At 37.7% G+C, this 22,727-nt stretch overlaps 1 protein-coding gene across 3 annotated transcripts in view; it reads left to right on the top strand.

The window, feature by feature from the left end:
- Positions 1–22,727, top strand: part of LOC122790830 — a 754,878-nt gene that overhangs the window by 724,589 nt on the left and 7,562 nt on the right. The window lies entirely within an intron of this gene.

Below are 22,727 nucleotides of genomic sequence, written 5' to 3'. Positions count from 1 at the left end.
TCCCCAGAGTCCAAGCAAGTACTTTGGTATAGATGAGCTGAATTATGCTCTATACTCGTCAAAGTTTAAGATAATCTTTTCCAGCAACCATTTACAATACAAGGAAAGTGAAATGTTATGTGGGCTACATTTGATAATGTCTTAGATAATATGGCTGCCATTGTTCGCAAGGGTTACTTCTTTGTGGTCACTTCAGTAATCACCATGTTCCTAATTGTGAATTTCAGAACTTCTCTATGTTTAAATGAGGCTCATCATTGCATAAAACACTTTGTGTGTTGTCTCTGAATTTAATGCAGCTACAGGTTAGGCATACAGTAGCAAATTCCCCTAAAGCCATTTCCTGATAAAATTATGAAAGTTGGATCAGGTATAAATCTCAAAACGTCATATATATTTTCCTCTTCTCCATTGTCTCATATAGGTTATATGACTTCCTTGGTTAACAGACAGTCTAAGCTTTTCTTGCACTAACACCTGCAATAGTGATGTTTATAATTACAGCATTTGGACATTGGGGGTTGCTACTCTACCCCTTAAACTTTTTTTTCTACTGTCATACTAGTTTAATGCATTTAATTAGCTTAACTAGTTTGAAACAAGACACACTAACAGGATCCAAAGTGATAGTCTATGGATTACTTGCTGTCATAGCCATTTGTGTATAACTTGCCTAATCTATCAATTTGTCATGTTTAAAGATTTTCTTTATCACACTTTACATATAAATTTATATCTTCTTTACATTGTGATATGCTCACCTGGGCTGTGCCTGTGAATAGTCCACTGAGATCAGTGTAGTATCTCAGTAGATAAATGTAAATATAGTTAAAATGCAAACCCGTCAAAGGTAATGCTTACCTCAAATGCCTTGTGCTGCTAAATTTGAGTTTTTTTAAATATTTATTTATTTAATATTTAAAAGTCTACCTTGTAAGTAGGGCAGGATAAATGCTTTTAAATCCCTACCTATGCAGCTGTGGTTGTTTCATATCATTCTGAAGGAAAGGCATTCATTTTTTTTTCTTTTAATGATAGTAGATGATGATATTAGAATGGGTGATGTGTTTAAACATGCATAACAATCTTATAAATAAATAAAAATAATAAAATGGCTGTTTCTTCAAGACTTATATGACAGCCTCCTAAAAAGGCTTGAACTCATGTTAAAAGGCAGAAATACAGTTATGTTTCTCTGACATGATGATCTAAGGGCACCAAAGCTGATTCTTCTGTGGAAAATCTTAATAAATGATGAAACTTGAGCTCCAAATACTTCTGACTCCTGTTTAAATTTTTGGAGCCATTAGCTGACTGCATTCTATATAGGAATTGTTCCTTCCCAACCCAGTGGGATTTTTATATGGTATTTAGTGATGGTACAAGAGAAATTAATTCTGAATGTAAAATATTTTATATTTTAAGATCATACTCCTCTTGAATATGTTTATTTTGCAGTCACTTTGCATTTAATAGTTAAGCAGTTTGATTGAAATGGCTCCATATTTTTAATGAAAGCCAGTCCTATTACACATTTATAAATTCTGCTTTTCTTCCATATTCATATGTTATCCATCCTTACAATTCTTTCTGAACTAAAAACATATATTTTTAGAACTCAAATGTGCCATCTCTGGCTTTAAGAAATTTAAATTATCTGTAACACAAGATCATGATTAGTATAAACTTCTTTACCCAGATACTGAGTGGGGATATGACAAATCCAAAATCTGATAACAAATAAAACTTAGCATACACTGTCTCAAGCTAAAGACAGAGTTGTAGGATAATATCCATTTTTACACTTTAAATTCCACTGATGTCCATGCACCTAATTTCACAGTTCATATCATTAAATGTCTAAAGGACTGTACTACCTGTGATTTGAATTCACATTTCAAGCATTAATCACAGCCTGACATTTTGTTTGGCCATGTATTTGTGGTGATGGCTGCCAATCCTGTTGCCAAGGAAACCAAGATCTTGTTGTACATCTTGCATAGCCAGTTCAGAGAACAGCTGCTAGGACACTGTGTGGGTTGATTTTATAAGGCAGAGCTGTACCACAAATCTGCATATTGACTACACAGAGTTTGTGTCTCATCAGTAATCATTGCAATAGGCTCTTCCTTGTATCCTGCAGCACTGTCGACCTAAGGGAGTTTTTTACCATTTGCATGTAATTTCAGAATACAAAAATTGCTATTTTCAGCTTCCAAACCATCTTAAAATCATGATATTATTTTGAAATGTCCCCATTAATAAACAGTTTGCCAAAACTATATCAATTTGTTTGAAGCTTTAAAAATCACATTCCTGGTCACTATTTTCGTAATGTGAGCCACTGTTTAAAAACTGTTTGTACATAGCTTTTGCAACATTTTCTGTTGTTGTAACTACCACCCCCATCACCCTTCATAAACCTGTATTGATTTTGTTCTTTTAGACTTCTAAGGCTATCCCTTTCTGTTGATCTCTGTTTGTAATACTGTCTGATCTTGCTATTGCTTAACAATGTTTTAATTTCTTTTTCACAAGTAGATTAAAACATGGATATGACAGGATGACAGGATAACCCAAAGGATTAAAGTCACTTTTCTTTAACTATGTGACCTTTCTACTTTTATTTCATACAATTTGTATTTTTTAAATTTCAGTTTCTACAAAATAATTATAGAGTAGTCAAAGTCCTGCCCTTCTACTGTGTACAAATGATAAACCTTCCAATAATGCATACACTGAACTCATTTTCACTGAAATAATATTCCATTAAATTCAAAACAGTTTTCTTATCACAAGCATGTGTACTTTTTGAACAAACCATCTGCATTCCTCTTTCATTCCACTTTCCAAAATGTTTTTTTTTTATTATTTAATCCTTTTTGTGATAAAAATTGGTTTATTACATATTTGTCCCACATACATCATTTGCTTTTAAAATCTTCCAGATAGTAGTGACACTAACCATATGCATGTGGTGTGTGCAATTATTCTGAAATTTTGTCCAGAAAGCATGATTATATTCACAGTACCACATGAAAAAATCATGAAAGGATAGGTACACTTGTAGTTCTGCCTTCATCAGTTATTTAGCAATATGCTGTGAATGTCCTTGATTTAAGGAGAAAAGACAAGTAGAAAACTAAATTTAAGAGTAATAGAGAATTAATATGGTGTTAAAATGACAATAGTTGCAACACTTTAACTAGACATTTAAAGATATGTAATTTAAATAGTAAGTTTAAATTGTTCTAGAGTATGTCAATTTGAATGAAAGTTTGGTGACTTGGATGGGAATTTAAGAAAGAAATGGAATGGAAATTGAAGCTAGGGGAAACCTTTTATCCATGGCTAAGTGAGGTAGTGTTCAATCTGAACTGAGAAGCAGGAAGCTAAGGTAGTTTTAACTGACTGGATACATTTGATCATGTGATTTTTTTTTAATTATATATTTATATAAGCTTTGAATAATGTTTGTCTGAACTTCAGCAATCACTCTATCTGCTACTGTCAGCATTGTGTATGGAAGTAAGTAATAAAAACAAAACACCACATACGCTGACAAGTAGCCTGAAAAAACTTCAAGAAGACATTTTTTGTCTTTCCAATCACAGACTTCATCAGATAAACTGAGTTTTTATTTTTATGTTTTTTTTTTAAATAACCGTCCTGGTGTTACATAACTGATGGTGCTAATAAAAAAAAATCAATTTTTACACTATCTATTAAATCAGTATACTACTACTTTATAATATATAAGCAATCTTATATTACTATAAGTCTGTTCATCTTTTAATATTTAAAGAATGCAGCTTTAAAAAATATTTATGTTTAAAATGCCATTTGACCATGGTGTTTTATCATCCCCTAATTTAATTTGCCAATGTGCCTTTCTTGCTTCTAAATGATTCTTACAGTCAATGACTCTAAAATGTATAGGTACATGTTACAGTACTAAAAAAGAAATAAATGAAGAACATGTACCTTAATGCCTAAATAAGGTATTATTTTCATTATATCTTTTAATATAATCTTCCTTAATTATTTTTCCCATATGCCTGGTACGCATTCCTACATCAAAATCACATGAACAGCATAAAGCAATATAAACTATTCTTTGCATTCTACAATTATAGTAATCATAAGCATAAAAAACTCACCTCTGTGCTGCAAAATAAAAAAAAATGGATTTTCAAAAAGATACCTATTCATAGAACAGTCACCATACTTAAAAGTTACGAACATAAGATGATTTTATAGTAGTATTATCTCTGTTAAACTTCAAACTACATGAGTTCTGAAAGGAAAAATTGTTGTTCTTCAACCATGGAAAGTTCTGTATTACTCAAAAACAGCCTTCCTATTATCTATAATGCCTTTAATAGAATGATGTATTTCTGTTACAATTACTCTCTGTCTATTAAATCTGTTAACACTGATTTTAACCTTTCATTTAATTTCTGGCAATAGATATCCTAAATTTTTGCTTACTACAAAAAAATGTAAGTCTTTAATTAAATGGGGGCAAACGTTTGACAGTTTTTTTCCCATAAACTTGAGCCCCACTTTATTAAGCCATCCTGTAGCATAACATTTCACTATAAGCGTATGTTTAACAAAGTTACAAAATTTAGCTCATCAGAAAACCTTCTCATCTGTTGTAGTTAACCTGGAAACGTGCATCATTTACCCATGGGGAATGTGTTTTTTTTCGTAAACAAAGGATGTCCACTACTAAAATGGAAGTAATTATTGACAAGCATTTTCTTCCTATAGACTTTGCTATGAAATACCTTATTCAGTACATTCATAATAACACTGACATGAAAAAAATTGATAGTACTACCTTCACCACCTAAAACAAACTTAAAAAACAATGTCGATGTATTAATCCTTTTGAGGAATGCATTCATTTCAACTATTGTTCCTTTCCATAAAAATTAAGTCATCTGCAAACCTTCTGTAATACAGTATGCGATCAAAATACTTGACACATGGTAAAATATTCCTTTCTCACCACCCTAAGACTAGATTGATGAATGAGGGAGCATCAGTTGTCCCCACTACCACTCCTTTAACTTGTTGATAATATGTACCATTAAAAAAGTAACTGTTTTGCATAATAAGTTCCACCAGTAAACATATAGCATAAATATTATCTAAACTAGTAGATGATGCCAAGTAATATCACAAAAAATCTATTGCTTCATCCCAGGGAATAGCTGTTAATAGAGATACTACATCTAAGGTAAACAAAAGTGGTTTCCTTTCCTACAGTATTATGATTTCTTAACTAATATAAAAAATCCAGGAATCCTTGATATATGAAGTTAATTTCTGTATTATCAGGTTTAAGATATAATCCACAAATAGAGATACATTCAGTGACGGATCCTGTAGCTGAAAAGATAGATCTAAGAGAGGGTTGGCAACAATATTTCTGAATTTTAGGGATACCTATCAGTACCCCTAACTTAGGTGATGACATATGTAGAAAATCATAAACTTTTTTTCTGTAATATATCCTTGTACTAGTAAATCAGCTAACAAATGATACATTTACTTATAAACCTTATAAATATATATTGGGGAAATCATTTTATATTAATCCACATTAGATATTTTGTTTTCAGTAGCATAAGTGTAATCAAGCTATTTCATAATAACTAAACTTCCCCCTTTATCCACCTTCATAAATCTAAGATATTTCCTCTCAATTAATTTACTCAATGCTTGCCTTTCAGATTGTGTAAAACTTTCAAATTTGTGATAAAATGTATCCTTCATTAATATCTTAATATCTATATTAAATCTTGGAAGGTTTTAAAGTAGGTTTAAGTGGCAGATTAAATGTAGAAGGCTTCCAACATAACTCTTTAAAGACACCCATACCGTGCAAAATATTAGATTTAATTTCCTAGCATATAGCTTTAAAGCTATTAAAGTGCATGTCTTATTAGTTCTACTACTGGGAATAAAAGGAAAAGCCCTTTTCTATCATACTTATTTCAATCTATAACCCAAAGGGACATGTTATTTTGAATACAAAAAAAAAAGAAAATTGGATAGGCTTAAAATGGTTCATAAGGGCAGCCAATCTAGTACTTACCTAGGAACCTATGAAATCCACTTGACTAACGGTGCTTGAGCAGTTAAGAAATCTACAGACAATAAGAAACAAAAATCCACAAACAGGAAACCAAAACCAGCGAAAATGCTTAGAGACCTTTATTGGATAGCCACAAACACCGTGAAACAAGCGCTTTTGTTCGGTTAATACCGAGCTTTTTCAAGATAACAATACAATGCAGTTAGCTTGAATAAATAGAGAACATAAAATCACATGATTAAATAATTTACATAATTAATAAGAATCAACTCTGTTGAATAAGCAATAATTAGAATTCTTATTCAAGGTTTTATTAAAACAACATATTATGCACTTAAAATGACTAAAAAATGAAATAGTAAATGCAGGAGTTCCTGCAAGCCTAAAGAATAATTTTTGTCACATTAAAAAACTAGATAGTAAAATCACCTAAACGAAAAAATTAGAAGGTAAGAATATTAAAATATTAAAATATGATGCCTCTTATGAATGAATAAATAAAAAAAAGTGCTCACCAAAAACATTGTGACTAATACAATAATATAAATCATGTTCTGAGGTTCATAATAACCGAAAATAAATGTGTGCATGTGTAACTGTTTCATACATCCACTTATACTCTCTAATTCAAATCAGACAAATAATGGTGCTATAGCCGAGCCATCCTCAATTTAAGGACGCTGCTGATGTTAATGCTGTCATTAAGGCCAGGTGGTTTTCCAGCATCCAGCCTGAGCTGCCAGAAAAGTTCTCTGTACTCCAAAGTAGTCTCCCAATCACCTCCTCTAGCATCTGGTGCCACTTGTTCTAACACCATAAACTTAAGCTCCATTCTGGGACACAGGTGGAAGTGCTTGTAAAAGGCATTAGATTTCCTTTCTTTAGAGATGTCATAAAGGTGTTCATAAATTCTCTTTCTAAGGGGTCTCTCAGTTTTCCCTACATAAAAACTGGAGCAAGATGTACATACACCTAAATAAACTACCCCTTTTGTTCCACAGTTTGAATAACAACTGGAATTAAAAATGATGGAATATAAAGAGTCGAATCATTAATGATGGCATTACACTGCTTGCAAGCACCGCATTTAAAAGTGCCTAGCCTGGGATTGCCCAGTGTTGATCTTGGGGTGTGTTTCCTTTCAAACAATTCTTTAAGGTTAACATAAGGTCAACAAATTTGTGATAAAATGTATCCTTCATTAATATCTTAATATCTATATTAAATCTTGGAAGGTTTTAAAGTAGGTTTAAGTGGCAGATTAAATGTAGCAGGCTTCCAACATAACTCTTTAAAGACACCCATACCGTGCAAAATATTAGATTTTATTTCCTAGCGTATAGCTTTAAAGCTATTAAAGTGCATGTCTTATTAGTTCTACTACTGGGAATAAAAGGAAAAGCCCTTTTCTATCATACTTATTTCAATCTATAACCAAAAGGGACATGTTATTTTGAATACAAAAAAAAGAAAATTGGATAGGCTTAAAATGGTTCATAAGGGCAGCCAATCTAGTACTTACCTAGGAACCTATGAAATCCACTTGACTAACGGTGCTTGAGCAGTTAAGAAATCTACAGACAATGACAGAACTGCAAAACGTGTACATAATTCCAAAATGTTTAATGGAAGATGAACCACAAATGTAAAACTAGAGCAAACCAAGTTTCATCTGAGTAAGTCTTCTTCAGTGCAATCTAAATCACAGTGCACTTTGTTATATTTAAAAAAACAATTGCAATGGTATGTGCTCCAGATCAGCAAATCAGATGAATAACTCTATTTAGGTTGGTGCAAAAGTAACATCCAAGGCTGTACCACTCAGCTGTAAGAAACATTTTTAAGACCCTTTTTACCAAAATAGAAACATATTTTCCAAATCTAGTCTAAGCATATATAACATTTTCTGGAAATTTTATGAAAAGTTTGATATCTAAAACTGAAGTGTCCCAGAGCCTATTGCATTTTATAGTCATATTTTTGTCTTAGCTTTATGTCATCATATAATTAATCAGTAGGTGGTGTCAGGAATAATTCAGCTGATAACTAAATGGGTATTGAATGTGCATTTATTTATTATACAGACACCTTTGCTAATATAAATTTAGGCAGGCATGTTAAAAAAAAAGTTACATAAGAAAAGAAAAATGTGGCTTGCAAACTTAAGGGTATTATATCTCCCTTTATCGAATGAAACATCAACATTGTACTCAATAAATGGCTGTCTGTGATGGTCTGGTCAGGATGTATGTGAATAACAGCTGATCATTAGCAGAGTGTCAACATCCAACAGTGCTTGGCTCTCTAGCTGAGTTTTTGGCATTGATTTCTTCTGTGTGGATTCTGCATGTACTCCCTGTCTCTGTGTGTGTTTTACCAGCATATTTTATGTCTTTTCCCAGACCCATAGTTGCATAACACAAATGTCTGTCCATTTGTACTTTTACTTTCATCCCATTTACACCTACCACTCATTAGGCTACTGAAGGTCCAACTCCCAAGCCGCTTGCTGCAGTCATTTTATATGATAGTAATGCTTATTCATCAAATAAAAGTTTGTGTAAAAGCTGGACAAGTACCTTATTGCTCTGAGAAGAGGTTAACTATGTTAGTATCATATAACCTCATAATTACTGGTGTGAGGACTCCAGCCTTTGGATTTCTATGTTAATGTCCCAAAAGCTTGTAATTACTGGTCCAGGGACTCTAGTTTTTGGATTTCTTATACCTTATTCTACTTTAGCCACCTCACACCACAGGGTACACACAAGGTTAATATATTGCTCTCTTTGGAAAGGAGAGAAGACAGGCACTATACCTTGAAAGGATTTATAAATCTTTGCATTTATCTTCTCGGTTTTTGGGGGAACTATCATTTTGTTAGCTGTGAACATTAAATTTTAGGCACAACTTCATTCAAAGAAAAAAAAAGACTGGATTTTTTTCCCTCACTCATTAAATCAAAAAGTTGTAAAAAAAATCTCTAAGATGTGTATCGTAGCATCTAGAACCCTATGACTTATCGGGTCCTAGTGACCTCCAGACAGCCAGCTTAATTCTATTATGATGTCCACACCTATTATTGAGAATCTTTGCCAATTATGGTATGTTAAAAGTATGTGGGCAAGCTGAAAAAAAGACAAAGTATGAAAAAGCAAGCAAGATGTAATGTATCTGGATGGTGTAGGACAAGGATGAGGGAAAACAAGGGGGCACTGGAAAATGCAAGAGGAATAGTGTGAAATATGGTGGCTCTCAGCATCTTTTGACTGGAGCTCCATTTCACCTAAGGCAGACCTTATTGATTGCACTCAGGCAAGCGAATGATTACAGCTAGTGGTCATTCATCTGTTGTAATAGAGCCACACCCCACTCCAGTGCACCCTACTCATTTATTTTCTTCCTGCAGCCCCCTCCTTTGCTTCAGCATCACCATCTGCCACAGATAACTGCATTTATGGACAATTGTTACTGTAAAAGTCTTACTTTAAATGATTTTCAACTAAGATTTGCATTTGGCAGTTTTATTTGTCATACTTCGGGGTTTTTTTCACAATACAACATTAAACAAACCAACAAAAAACACTTTTTAAACTGTTTTAAGAATGAAACTTTAGATTTTGTGAGAATGAACAGAAGTTAATGTTTTTCTGTTTTCAAATTTTACAAAATAAGCTTTATAAGTCACACACTAATTCCAACAGCGATATACATCTGTTTCACTGAAGTTTTAGCATGCTAAGACCCCTGTCTCTCTCTCTCTCTCTCAACTCAGATCTTTCTTGCCTTTCGTTTTTATAAGTATATTCTTTTCTTTCCTGCTTTTGAGGCCCCAGAACAGCACAGTATGTGGAAACTAGGAGTTAATACAGTGCAAGCTACAGTTTTGTAAGTACTTCAGTGAATTTTAGGACATTCTTTTAGATTATTTCTCTGTGAACGTGCAGTATGTAAATTACAATTTCACAAGTGGACACATGTCTGAAAGTGGTGTTTTATTCATGAGGCAAGCTTTTCATCTTTCCCATGCAAGGATTGCACTCCAAACCTATTCCTGTACAGTACTCGCAGTCCTGAGGCTGCCTTGCACAGCAGACCTAAAGTTAATTTTTCACAGAAAAAAAAAATTTCATTTCTTCCTTTGCTCATAATTTTAGGACACAAAAGTTATTCATTTAGTAGCTGTGTATGATGCTTTATGTCAGTGAAGGACTGCAGTGAAAATGTCACACCTAACAAAATTGATATATTTGTTTGAGTCAATCAATCAGGCATAATTAATACATGACTTTTGATTTCAATGCACTATTTTTTGTATTCTTTGTTGTGGTATGTTTTCATGTCTATAAAGTGGTATTGCAATGATTTCTTCAATTTTACATAATTTGCAATGTAGCTTATTTTAAGTCATCAGCATACTCTTTCATTTCAAAAACATTTGCTGTATCAAAATAAGAGTAAATGTGTTAAGGAGAACTAAGCACATGGACCATTTTGACTGACATCAGTGACCACAGGTCATTAAATGTCACTGAACTCACTCCAGTGTTTTACAATGGAAGCCACTCTGATAGGTTCTTACAGCACATTACTATGTAAACTTATGTAAAAGCTTTATCAGCATCAAGGTAGAAAGCATCAGTTGTTAGTCCCAGATCAGGTATGTAATTAAAATGCTCAAGTATATGTCTATTTTGTCAAGTGTGACCTTACCTTTCCAGTCTTGGACTGATTTCTATGAGGGAAACACTATCTGTCTATATATTCTCCTGTTCAGGTAGAACTCGTTATCCCTTTATCCGTTATGGAAATAAATTTTAAGGACTTGAAGCTCTTTATTGGTTGCCTATTTCATATTTGAAAGTGAGAATGCAGTGTACAGTCTTCAAAGCCATTGATTATATACTTATTTTTTTTCTCCAAGCCTTTGGGTTTCTAAATCAAGGTATGATTAAAGTTCATGAAATTCATATTGTTTCATTATTTGATATCAGCCAGAAATGCTCTTTGCAGCACCTGCAATGTGCCCAGTAATGTCTCTGCTTCCAATTCATATGGAGTTACATGTATCGGTAACATATCCAAGCACAATTGTAAATTTTTTTTTTATAAGACCCATTGCTCCTACTACTATTGGAACTGTCTGGGTATCCCTCTTCCACATTGCCCTCATTTCTGCCTGCAAATCCTGGTATTTTATGACTTTGTCACTAGGTATAGGAATTTCAATGATCAATGCTACTTTTGTCTTCTTTTCATGCACTGCTATATCTGGTTTTCTTGCATCTGTTTTTTTAAATGTTGGTAATGAGTTATCCCAAACTTCATCATTTTCTATAATACTTTGTGGCTCATGTTTTCAGTGTTTTTCAGCTACTTCAGTATTATAATGATTGCAAAATCCCCACTGAACCAGTCTTGCCACATTTTTATGCTTTTCAGTATACAGTCCTTCTGCCATTAGTATAGCACAACCAGCAACAATATGTGCAACTGTTCCTAATTCTGTTTTACAAAACCTACATTTGTCTGCTTCTCCTGCATGTTCAATGGACTTTATAAACCAGCGTGTATGTAGTCCACTATCTTGGGCCGCCAGTATTAGCCTTTCATCTTTTGGGTTAAATTCACCTCTCCTTAACCATTCCTGTGTTTGATCCTGATCAACATGGGGCTGTTCTAAGAGTTTTGTATACTTATGTATATTTAGGCATTTTCCACATTTCTTGCCTTCTCATCTGATCCTTTACCTTATATTTTTTCTTTTGTTTTTTGGCACATTCAGTTGCTGCCTGACTTTGTCTAATTCTGGTTTAATTTCCATTCCCGCTTGACTCAAATATGCTTCTGCTAAACTAAGATGGGAAGTCATCTTAGACTTATTCTTCTCAAAACCTTCACTTGTGAGGTCAGCAGATATGTATGCAGTCATATGATTGCATATTTATACTAGTAATCAATTTCCTCCTTCCTAACTGGGCATATATAGTCCTGGTATACACTGATTTCTATAAATCATTTGATAAGCATGAAGCATCCTTTTTGTTTTCCTGTCCAACCAATTCAATGCCTTTTGGGACCAGTCAATCACTCCAAAACTTAAGTTAAGACACAAAGAGCAAATTAGTTTATAGCTTGTACTTTGTTCCTAGATGTCAGTGCTGCTTTCAGTATTAACTTTAGTCTTCTAAAGTATTCCTTACTAAGTTTTATTCACATTTGTTCATGATTTATTGTTGATCCTTAATCAAGTCCCAAATATTTATACACTCCCTCTTGCTCAAGTTCTTTTCTATCACATTTCTGCCCCAAACTGAGGCTTTATTGGTGCTTCAGCTTTCCTGCTTTAAAAGTTGTTTTTACACATTTATTAAAACCAAAGGACATTTATTTATTTTATTTTTATTTTACATTTGTTAACCGGGCTAGTCCAACTGGATATATTTCCATTTTCAGCAGAGGCCCGGGGAGAAAAGTTCCACAGTAACATTTAAATGTTTATAATGTACAATTTTCTGAGAAAAAGGAAGCATGAAAGTGTAAGACAAACAGTACATGAGAGAACAGTAGTTCCAAAGTCAATACTATCTAAGAAACAATACCATATAGAAAGAGAAATATTTACACCAATATAAAAATAATACAGACATCTTTATATCATCTGAAAAAGTTTTGACCACTTGCAGTTGTGCTCTCAGTTCCTCATCTGATGAACTATACATTTTAAATCATCTAAAAAAAGAAGATGAGAAGTCTTTAAACTTTGTTTTCTGGTAGCCAAATTATAGACATGACCTTATCTGTTAAGTAGACAGTTTAATGGGTTAAGGGCAAGACAAAAGAGCATCAGTGACAGAGTCACCCAGGAATACCCCCCTTTAAGTTTTTATCCCTGGAATAATAATTTGTCCTTTATCATGGCTTAACTGCAAAGTGGTTTGCCACTGTTTCATAGCCACTGTAATGTAACTGATCAGTGTATGGTGCATTTTACACATTTTTATTCACTCTTATCCATGAATGTGGGATACTGCCAAATGCTTTTTTGTAGTTTATCTACGCCATACTTAGATAATTCCCCTTTTAACAGTTCTCTGTTTTGACTTTATTTAACAACAAATGATCCTTTGTTTCATACGACTTTATTTTGTTACCCTTTTGTTCTATTGTCATGAGTGAGTTGTCTTCTAAATGACTGTAAACTCTGTCAGCATCAATTCCAATGTACAATTTATACGTTGTCAGAAATCATGTTATTGGTCTATAGTTTTTAGGATAGCTTGCAGGTTTGCCTTTAAGTAGGAGTATTGTTTTTCTGTTGTTACCCGGACTGGCACCTGTTTGGGGTACACATATAAATAGATATTCTTCATGTTTCACTGTTGCAGTCATCACATTAGGGTTATCCCTGCCAGGGTAGCCCTCAGCCGGCCTGAATACCAGAGACTTAGTATTTCTGCGTCGGTTGCTGTCGCTTGAGGACTGACATCAGGTCATCAGAGGTATAAAGTAAGGCATCCAATGCCATTACATCAGTCTTTCTTGCCGTGGACCCTGAAGCAGAAGCAGTTTACATGAGTGCTGGTTGGCCGCTACCTGAGTTTTGTTTCCAAATTGAAGGTGAAGTCTTCAAAAGCTAACAACCCCGTTGGGGATCCTTTTTTCTTGCACTAACCGATGTCAGAAAAAGTTAATAATTGTCTCACCTGTGGAAAGCAAATATCACACCGTAACTTCCACTCTTACTGTGCCACTTGTCTAGGTCCAGACCACGACATCCCTCATTGTCAGTTTTGTACTTTAACACCAGAACTATTCATCGTCGGGCACTTTTTGTAGCCAGATATTTCCATTTACAGTCCTCAAATTCAGATATGGCTTCGATAAGCCATCCAACAGCAGAGCTTCTGAAAAAACGTAAAGATACAGAGACAGACTGCACAGGACCAAACCTTCCGACGATGCTTCCATTAAGTTGATTGTCAGTCCTCCGGAACTCAATTAGGCTCTTTTGCAGCCCTTGATGCCTGCTTTCAGTTAATTCGCAGGCCTCTTCCGAGACCCTTTCTGAGTTCAGTATGCCACAGAACTCTTGTTTCTCTAAGGATCCTGCGGTTGTCTCTACCTTGGATGGGACTGGAGCCGCTGTGCATGCACCGACTTCTGAGGAAGTCCTTTGCAACACCGAATCCCTACATAAACCAACACCTTCTTTCACAAACAACCAAGTTCCTTAGGCCCAGGGGTTGAACCACACCCAAGAAACCGATTACCCTTTCTCAGGTGCTTGCTCCCTTGCCTCAGTCTCAAATGCTTAAAATGGCAGAAGACCTTATCATGCTGATTAGGGGAGCCAAGCCACTTCCTCAAAAAGGAAAAGAGATATGTCTCCATTAGTTTTATGTGAGCAAGAGTCAGATGAATCCGAATCATCTGACCATGAAGACATGCAGCCCCTCTCCACATATGAGGATTCTTTTGTAGAGGAATCTATTCCTTCAGCCTTTCCCCAGAGGATTTTTCCTTTGGGGAAACCCTGCATACCTTAAGGGAGCATTTCCAATGGGAGCGTCAAGACTACCCACACTCTAAAAAAAGACTCAGAGAGTTCCTGGACCTTCCACAATGCAGGTCCTTAGCCATCCCCCCAGTCCTAGATGTGGTGGAGGATGTCTTCCTTGAATCCAGCTTGACTCCTGACACCCTCCCTCCTGCTCCCAGAAAACAAGACAAGGTACTACAAAGTCCTTGACTTACACAAATATCTTTTTAAAAATCCAAAAGCAGACCCTGAGGTCATTACTCAATGGCCTAAAGGGATTACAGCAACCTCAGCTAAGAATCCCACCCCCTCAGACAGGGATTCCCGAGCACTGGACAGTTGGGGTTAAAAAGTATACACCTCAGCTACTCTTGCTATCAGGGCACTAAATTGTCAGTTCCATATGCTTAAGTATCACCAACTTACCTTGGAACTCCTTAAACAAAAAATGTCCTCCTTTCCTGCATGGGCAGAATCTAAAGATTTACAGGACTTAATGCATTCTGCTGGTCAACTAAGTAAACACTTTGCACTGTGGTCTTGATGCCCTAGAAGCTTCTTGCAGGGCAGTAGTCACCAGATCTGTCATTAGAAGACATGCATGGCTTAAGGAACAACCCCTGCCAGACCATGTCAAATCAAAATTGTTGGATGCACCCTTGCACAAAGATAACTAATTTGGCACTAAAGCAGAAGAAGTCTTAAAAAATATGGAAGAAAAAGCAAAATCTATGCAGACTGTTAAAGATTTCTTACAGGTCCAGCCCCCCTAGGTTCAGCAGGCATTTTCCCTCCAAGCACTGGTCCTTTCCTGTTCCGAGTAGATAGGACCAGCCTAGGCCCCGTGGAAACAGACCCCTCAGACAGCAGCCCCAAGGGATGCAGAGATCTAAGCAGTGGACTACCTCCACTTCAAAATGAGGGAGTTCTAAGCCACCCCCTTATGGTAAGAACTCACAATGACTCGCCCCTTCCCAAACTCACCTCTGCCCACCTTCACATACCCTAGGAGGAAAACTCTCCTTTCACTCAAGCACCTGGGCCACCATTACCAAGGACCAATGGGTTCTCAACATTGTGTCTCAGGGGTACAAATTCTCCTTCCACACCCTTCCAACCCCAGAAGAGTTCCCAGATCTACCACCAAATCAGTAAGCAGAGGGTCAAAAGCAAATCCATTCCCTGCTCTCCTTGGGGGCAGTAGAGCACATTCCTGCAGATAGGCCAAGGCTTCTACTCCAGACTTTTTCTGGTGCCCAGAAAAGAGGGCACCTGGTACCCCATCCTCGATCTATCCATTCTAAACACCTTTCTGGTGATCCTAAAATTCAAAATGCTCACCCTCCAGCAGCTGCTACCCATGTTCTCCAAGGACTCCTGGCTAGCCACCCTGGACCTAAAAGAGGCCTTCCTCCACATTCCTATCAGGGAGTCCTGTAGAAAATATCTCCGCTTCAGGGCAGGATCTCAACACTTTCAGTTCTCTGCACTTCCCTTTGGCTTATCTACTCTCCTGGAGTTTTCATAAAATGTCTGGCTCCGGCCATTGCCTTTTGCAGATAAAGAAATATTCAGATTTACTTTTTCTACTTAGACGACTGCCTTATTCAGGCAGACAGCCAGGAAAAGCTGCTCAAAGACCTGGCCTTTGTAAAGGACCTTCTAACCTCCCCAGGGTACACAATCAATGAAAAGAAATCCAAACAGGTACCCACCAAAAGGATAATCTTCCTGGGAGCAAGTCTGGTCACAGCATCTCAGATGGCATGCTTACCCCAGAGAAACACATTTTCCTATCGGCTTATTTCTCTCAACTGGTCACCAGGCCCCAGCTTAATGCAAGGAAAGTCCTGCAAGCCCTGAGGTTCATGGCATCTTGCATACTCCTCATTCCATATGCCAGACTGCATATGAGGAAACTTCAATGGTACCTAAAGAGCCTTTGGTATCAACACTCTCAAGATCTGGAAACTCTTCTGGCTATTATTTCTTGCCTGAGGAAGGAATTTCTTTGGTGGCCAACAGCCTGTTACCACAACAAGGGACTCACCTACTCCCCATACCCCACTGCCCAGACCCTCACTACAGATGCACCAGACTATGCTTGGGATGTACACCTAGATGGCAGGTGCATACAGGGCTAATGGAACCCGCAGCAACTCTCCTTTCCTTCCCTACCTCTCATTTCCAGGGTACTACTCAAAATAAGGGTAGAAAAACCAAGGATCATTCTCATAGCTCCACATTGGCCTAGACAGCACTGGTACCCCTTGCTGTGCAGCCTGTCCCCTCTGCCTCCATAGAATATTTCTCAGATTCAAAACCTCCTAACCCAGTGGGAATGGGAATTTGTACACCCCCATTTGCAGACATTCAGTTTGGCAGCTTGGCTTATACCATAAACCTGAACCAATCTACCATCCTCAGTAAATAGGATCTGAATGTAATCCGAGAGGCCAGACACCCTAGCATCAGAAAGTCTTATGCAGATAAATGAAAAAGGTTCTGCACCTGGATCCAGGCTAAGGGGGCCAATATATCACAGCCCTCCATCCTGGATTACTTAGCTGACCTACTACACAGTAGTCTCTCCTTCTCCTCTATAAAAATTCATGCCTCTGCTATTTCTGCTCATTTTCCCACTGAGCAGCTTCTTTTTTCACACCCTCTGATTAAACAGTTCCTCAGAGGGGCTAGCAATTTGTGCCCCCCCAGAAGGGCACCAACACCAGCTTGTGACCTTAACTTTGTCTTGGAAAAGCTCACCCTGCCCCCTTTCAAACCAGCTTCTTCTGCAGAGCTAGAATTTCTCTCCTGGAAGACAGCCTTCCTCCTGGCCATCACTTCAGCCAGAAGAGTCTCTGAGCTGCAAGCACTCATGGCTGTGGAACCCTTTATCATCTTCCATGCAGACAGGGTATCCCTCAGAACTAATCCATCCTTCATGCCCAGAGTGGTGTCCAGTGTGGCTCTCGATCAATCCATCCATTTACCCACCTTCTTTTCTAACCCCCAAAACAAGGGGAACGGATTCTGCACTCTCTAGATGCGCACAGACAGCTCAGATACTATCTGGACAGGACTAAACCCTTCAGAAAGTCTGATCAATTGCTGGTTAGCTTTGCTTCATGGGCAAAAGGCAAAGCCATTTCCAAGCAAACCATTTCCAAATGGATAGCACACTGCATCCATTTCTACTACAAACAGTATGACAAGCCTCCCCCCCATGGGGGTCAAGACACACTCCACCAGAGCAGCCTCCACCTCTGCAGCTTTCCTCAGAGGAGTCCCCACCAGGGACATCCTGGAGGCTACCATCTGGACATCTGTTCATACTTTTACCAAGCATTATCACCTGCCTGTCTTGTCCAAATCCAGGGCAGGGTTTGCCTCTGCAGTTTTGCAGGGCATGCTAGCCAGCCCGTGGCTTCATGGACTGCCTCCACCCATTTCCTCCACTTTGGGAATCTACCCAAATGTGATGACTGCAACAGTGAAACACGAAGAACATAGTACAATTGTGTACACTTACCATAAATGTAGATGTTTGAGTGTATTCACTGTTGCAATCCTGCTTTCTCTCCCTCCGTTCTCCTTTCTCTTTTTTCTTCCTCTTTTCCCCTTGTTGTTCTCCTTTCCTTACAAGGGACATATTGGTATTTATTTTCCACTGGTGGGGTTTTACCACCAGAGCCTGGCCTCCCACTTTGGGGGCTCCTGACAGGTTAGGGCAAGAAAAACTGATGTAATGGCATCGGATGCCTTCCTTTATTCCACTGACAATCTGGCGTCAGTCCTCAAGTGACAGTAACTGACACAGAAATACTAAGTCTCTGGTATTCAGGCCGGCCGGGGGCTACCCAGTCAGGGATAACCCAAATGCGATGACTGCAACAGTGAATACAGTCAAACATCTACATTTATGGTAAGTGTACACAACTGTACTTTCTTACTCATGGCTAAATCTTCATGTAAAGATGTTAATACTTTCAGCCAGAAATTACATACTGCATCTGGGCCTGGGGTTTTCCAGTTAGGAGCTTTTCTTAACTTTGTTTCAATCTCTCTGGCTGTTACTTCATCCTGTTTCATAGCCTGTACATTTGAACTTCTTATTCTTTGTTTTACTTCTTTTATCCATTGAGAGTCTTTATGTTTCATAGGATCTTCATAGATATTTCTCCAAAATATATATATTTCTTCTTTTTTGGTGGTATTTCAATTCTTTTTGCTTTGTTTCCCAGTTCTCTATAAAACTTTTTTTGGGTCATCAATAAATTGCTTATTTTGTACGATTCCTTTATATTTATCTGCATATCTTCTAAGTTTTTCTGTATGTGCTGATATTCTTAGTTTATTATTTGCGATAGTGCATGATAGATCCTGATCTCTTCTGATATTGTGCATTGCTTTTATCACATCTATCTTTGTATTTTTGTTGATCTGTTCCCTCTTCTATACTCTAACAGTGACACTTCCTATTTTAATATCTATTTGATACTTCCATGATGGCATTCAGTTTCCCCTTACTAACTTGTGTTTTTGTGGTAAAACTTTATCTGTTATGAATTTAGCTGCACAGTAAAAGATCTTATTTACTTCTGTTATTTTGCATGAATCTCTATGAACAATCTTAATTTCTGTGTTGATTTGTTTTATCAAACTTCTAACTTTTGGGGGTTTATTGTCTTTCTGTAGTCTGTTTCTTTCATTGAACTTAATATAGCTGCCTATTTGTATTAAATCAAGCAACTCTTCTCTTAGATTATTTTCTTCTAAACTGTGGGCACATTCTTTGTTCTCCATTTGCTGCTGGCATTTTGTAGAAAGTTATGTAAGAGATTATAAAGATAATACCGTAGTTGCACTAGAGTATCACTGACTTCCCTCAATATTTTGGGAAACATGAAAGGATCCCAGCTTGGGGTGCTGCATTTCCTGGGAGTAAATGCCAGATAAACTAACACCATGGTACCATACAGCAAAGATCAGGTCAGTTCACTTGAACTGTAAAACCAGATCACAGTTGAGCTGAACAAAGGGCATGCAGTGAATACAATTTGTATGGACTTCAACAAGACTTTTGAGACACTATCACATAAGAGGAAGGTGAGAAATTTGTAAGTTCATAGGTTCATAGGTTCATACTAGGCTATCTGCCCAAGGGAATTTATAAGCCTAGCCCAGAGTTTTGTGGCTTTCGCCACCCCTTTAGTTTGAAGGATAATATGCCCATTATTTTGCTGTGCCTCTGTCAAGCAGTGACACTGAGGTAATCCCTGGGGTATACCTGCGATCTCCCATCCATTGGTCAAGATTTCTCTTGAACAAAGCCAGCGAGGTGCTCTGCCTCACATGTACCGGGATTTTGTTCCACAGCATAGGGAGTCTCTGGGTGATGAATCTGTCCCTCCAGCATGTCCTATTAATAGCCGTGTTAAGGTTTAAGTCTCTTGCCCTTGTAGTTCTGATGGATTTAGATTTTTTGAGGTGAAGCATGTTCATCAATTCTGGGTTGGACATGGCCTTGTATGTGAGGCACAGGTCACCTCTGAGCAGACGGTAAGCGACTGAATAGAGCTGGAGTTCCTTCAGTCGGGCAGCATAAGACATATTTTTGAGACCCTTTATCCTTTTGGTGAGGAACTTTTGGGGCCTTTCCAATTGCTGCAGGTGTCGGGTCAGATACATTCCGAATGGGGCATTGTACTCAATCATTGGTCTGATGAGTGATGAGTACAGGGGAACGATGACTTCCCTTGATCTAGATGTGAATCCCTTCATGATCAGGTGGGCAATGTAGAAGGTCTTCCTAACTACTTTGGCAACGTGAGTGTCAAACGAAAGGTTACTGTCAGCCTGGGTCCCCAGATCCCTGATAACCTCTTCTGTGCTTAGTGGATTGCCACCTATATGGTAGCTAGGGGTAACCTTGTTTTTCCCGAAGGCTATGACTGTGCATTTTTTGGCGTTTAACTTTAGGCCATGGCTCTGGCACCAGTTATCCATTTCTATAAGACCCTTCTGAAGGATATCTGTGTCAGATGTGTTCTCGACTATGGCGCCCAGTTTGCAGTCATCTGCAAACTTTGTCAGCCATAATCCTCCTGTGTTTGCTTGTACTTCTGAAAAGTAGATGCCGAACAAGAGTGGGCCCAGGACTGAGCCCTGTGGGACACCACTTGTGACAGGCTTTGAGTCTGACATGGCGCCAGCAACTCTGACCCTGTGGGTTCTGTCACTTAGCCAGTTTGCAACCCATCTTGTGACGTATGGGTTTACATTTAAACTGGTGAGTTTTTCAATGATACCCGAGTGGAGTATTGTGTCAAAAGCCTTTGCCAGCTCAAGGTAGGCTGTGTGGACTGCCTTGCCCTCATCAAAGGCCTTGGTGACTGTTTCGAAAAAGTCAACCAAGTTTAAAAGGCATGATCTGCCTTTGACAAAGCCAAACTGGGTTGGATCCAATGTCTGCAAGTCCCCTATGTCATTATTTATGAGTTCCATTATGATCCTCTCCATAGCTTTGCAGACCAGGCTTGTCAAGCTGATGGGATGGTAATTTCCAGGGTCGGTGGAGGCACCGCCTTTGTGAAGTGGGACCACAGTTGCCGTACACCACTTCTTGGGTACGTATCCTGAGGTGAGGCTAAGATTAAACAGCTGCCCTAACTGCGGGTTTAGTTCCTCATTGAATTCGTGGAGCACACAACTGGGGACACAATCTGGTCCCATGGATGCTGTGTTTTTCGCCTTAGAGAGAGTAGTTCTCACCTGAGTGTTTAAGATGTTTGGGGGGCTACAATCCTCTGGTATAGATATCTCTCCTTTTGGGGGGGATGGGGGGGGGGAATTTGCACTGAACCTGTCAGCCAGTATGTTGGCAATGTCTGTAGGTTCAGTGACTTTTACATCATTTTGAACTAATTCTGAGCATATCTGGGAGTTTCCTCCCAGGTTTCTAACATAGCTAAAAAAGGCCTTATGATTGTCTTTTGAGTCCTTAGTGACTTTTCTCTCAAAATTTGCCTTGGATGATTTTATGAGAGATCTTAGTTTTTTACTTATAATGATCAAGGATGTCTTCCCTTTTGGGGATTTTGCTCTATCTTGTAGTAGCTTCCTCCTTTTGTTGTAGAGCTTGTTTATGGCTGGGGTCCACCAGACTGGGTGCTTGCCTTTGGTACAAAGAGTCTTTGTTTTGTTTGGGATTGCCTGATCCATGCAGTCCTGTAGGTGCTGGTAGAAGGCATTTGTAAGTGATTCAGCGGCTAGAGTAATGGTTTCCACAGTTTCCCAGTAATGGTTTTCTGAGAGTAATAGATCTGTTGGTACAATGGACAGAAATCTAGTTGTTAGATATGAAAGAAGGTGGAAGTAGCCACTGAAGACTTAACTGGCTAGAACATAGTACTCATCAGAGTTTGCAGGACTTAATGTTAGGTATTCATTAAGATTCCATGAGGCTTATGTTTAGGACCACTGCTTTTTACTGGATATGTAGCATAACAGTTGGGTAAGACACAGGAATGATCTGTGTGCTGATGGCAGAAGGGCTGTCCTTTTAATCAAAAATGAACTGGCCAGCTGTAGGCTGATTTGGTAAAACTAAGAAAGTATGAAGATAAATGGCACATATAGTTTAGTGCAAACTACTACATATTAGGTACTTGATTCAGACAAATGTGCTGGTAATAGATGAGTGTGTGGAAGTGTGTGTGCAGCAGCACTGCGGAATAAGGATAAATGAGTCTAGAAAGTAGTAATTACCTCTTTACTAAGTTCTGCAGAACTGGGTGACAGAGTTTTAGTACAGACCCATAGGTTGCTGGTCTGCACACTAAGGATGGAGGTGGCTCAAGCCAGGTAAACCTCAGTCTTCCATTATGCAAACTAAGGAAAATATGCAGCCTGAATATTAAGTATGTGCCTGGAGACCTTATTTTACTGACCTAAAACTGTACTGTGAGTACTTTGAATTTGAATTTCTTGGCTCATTGTTTTACCTATTGATATTGTTTCTTGTCTTTTGCTGTTGTTTTATTGCAGGTTGTTTTACTTTAAATGTGTTATTTA

The sequence above is a fragment of the Protopterus annectens genome, chromosome 16.part0 (assembly GCF_019279795.1).
Source record: "Protopterus annectens isolate FY-2018-M chromosome 16.part0, PAN1.0, whole genome shotgun sequence".
Taxonomy (NCBI): domain Eukaryota; kingdom Metazoa; phylum Chordata; order Ceratodontiformes; family Protopteridae; genus Protopterus; species Protopterus annectens.
This window is presented reverse-complemented; position numbering and strand designations above follow the sequence as displayed.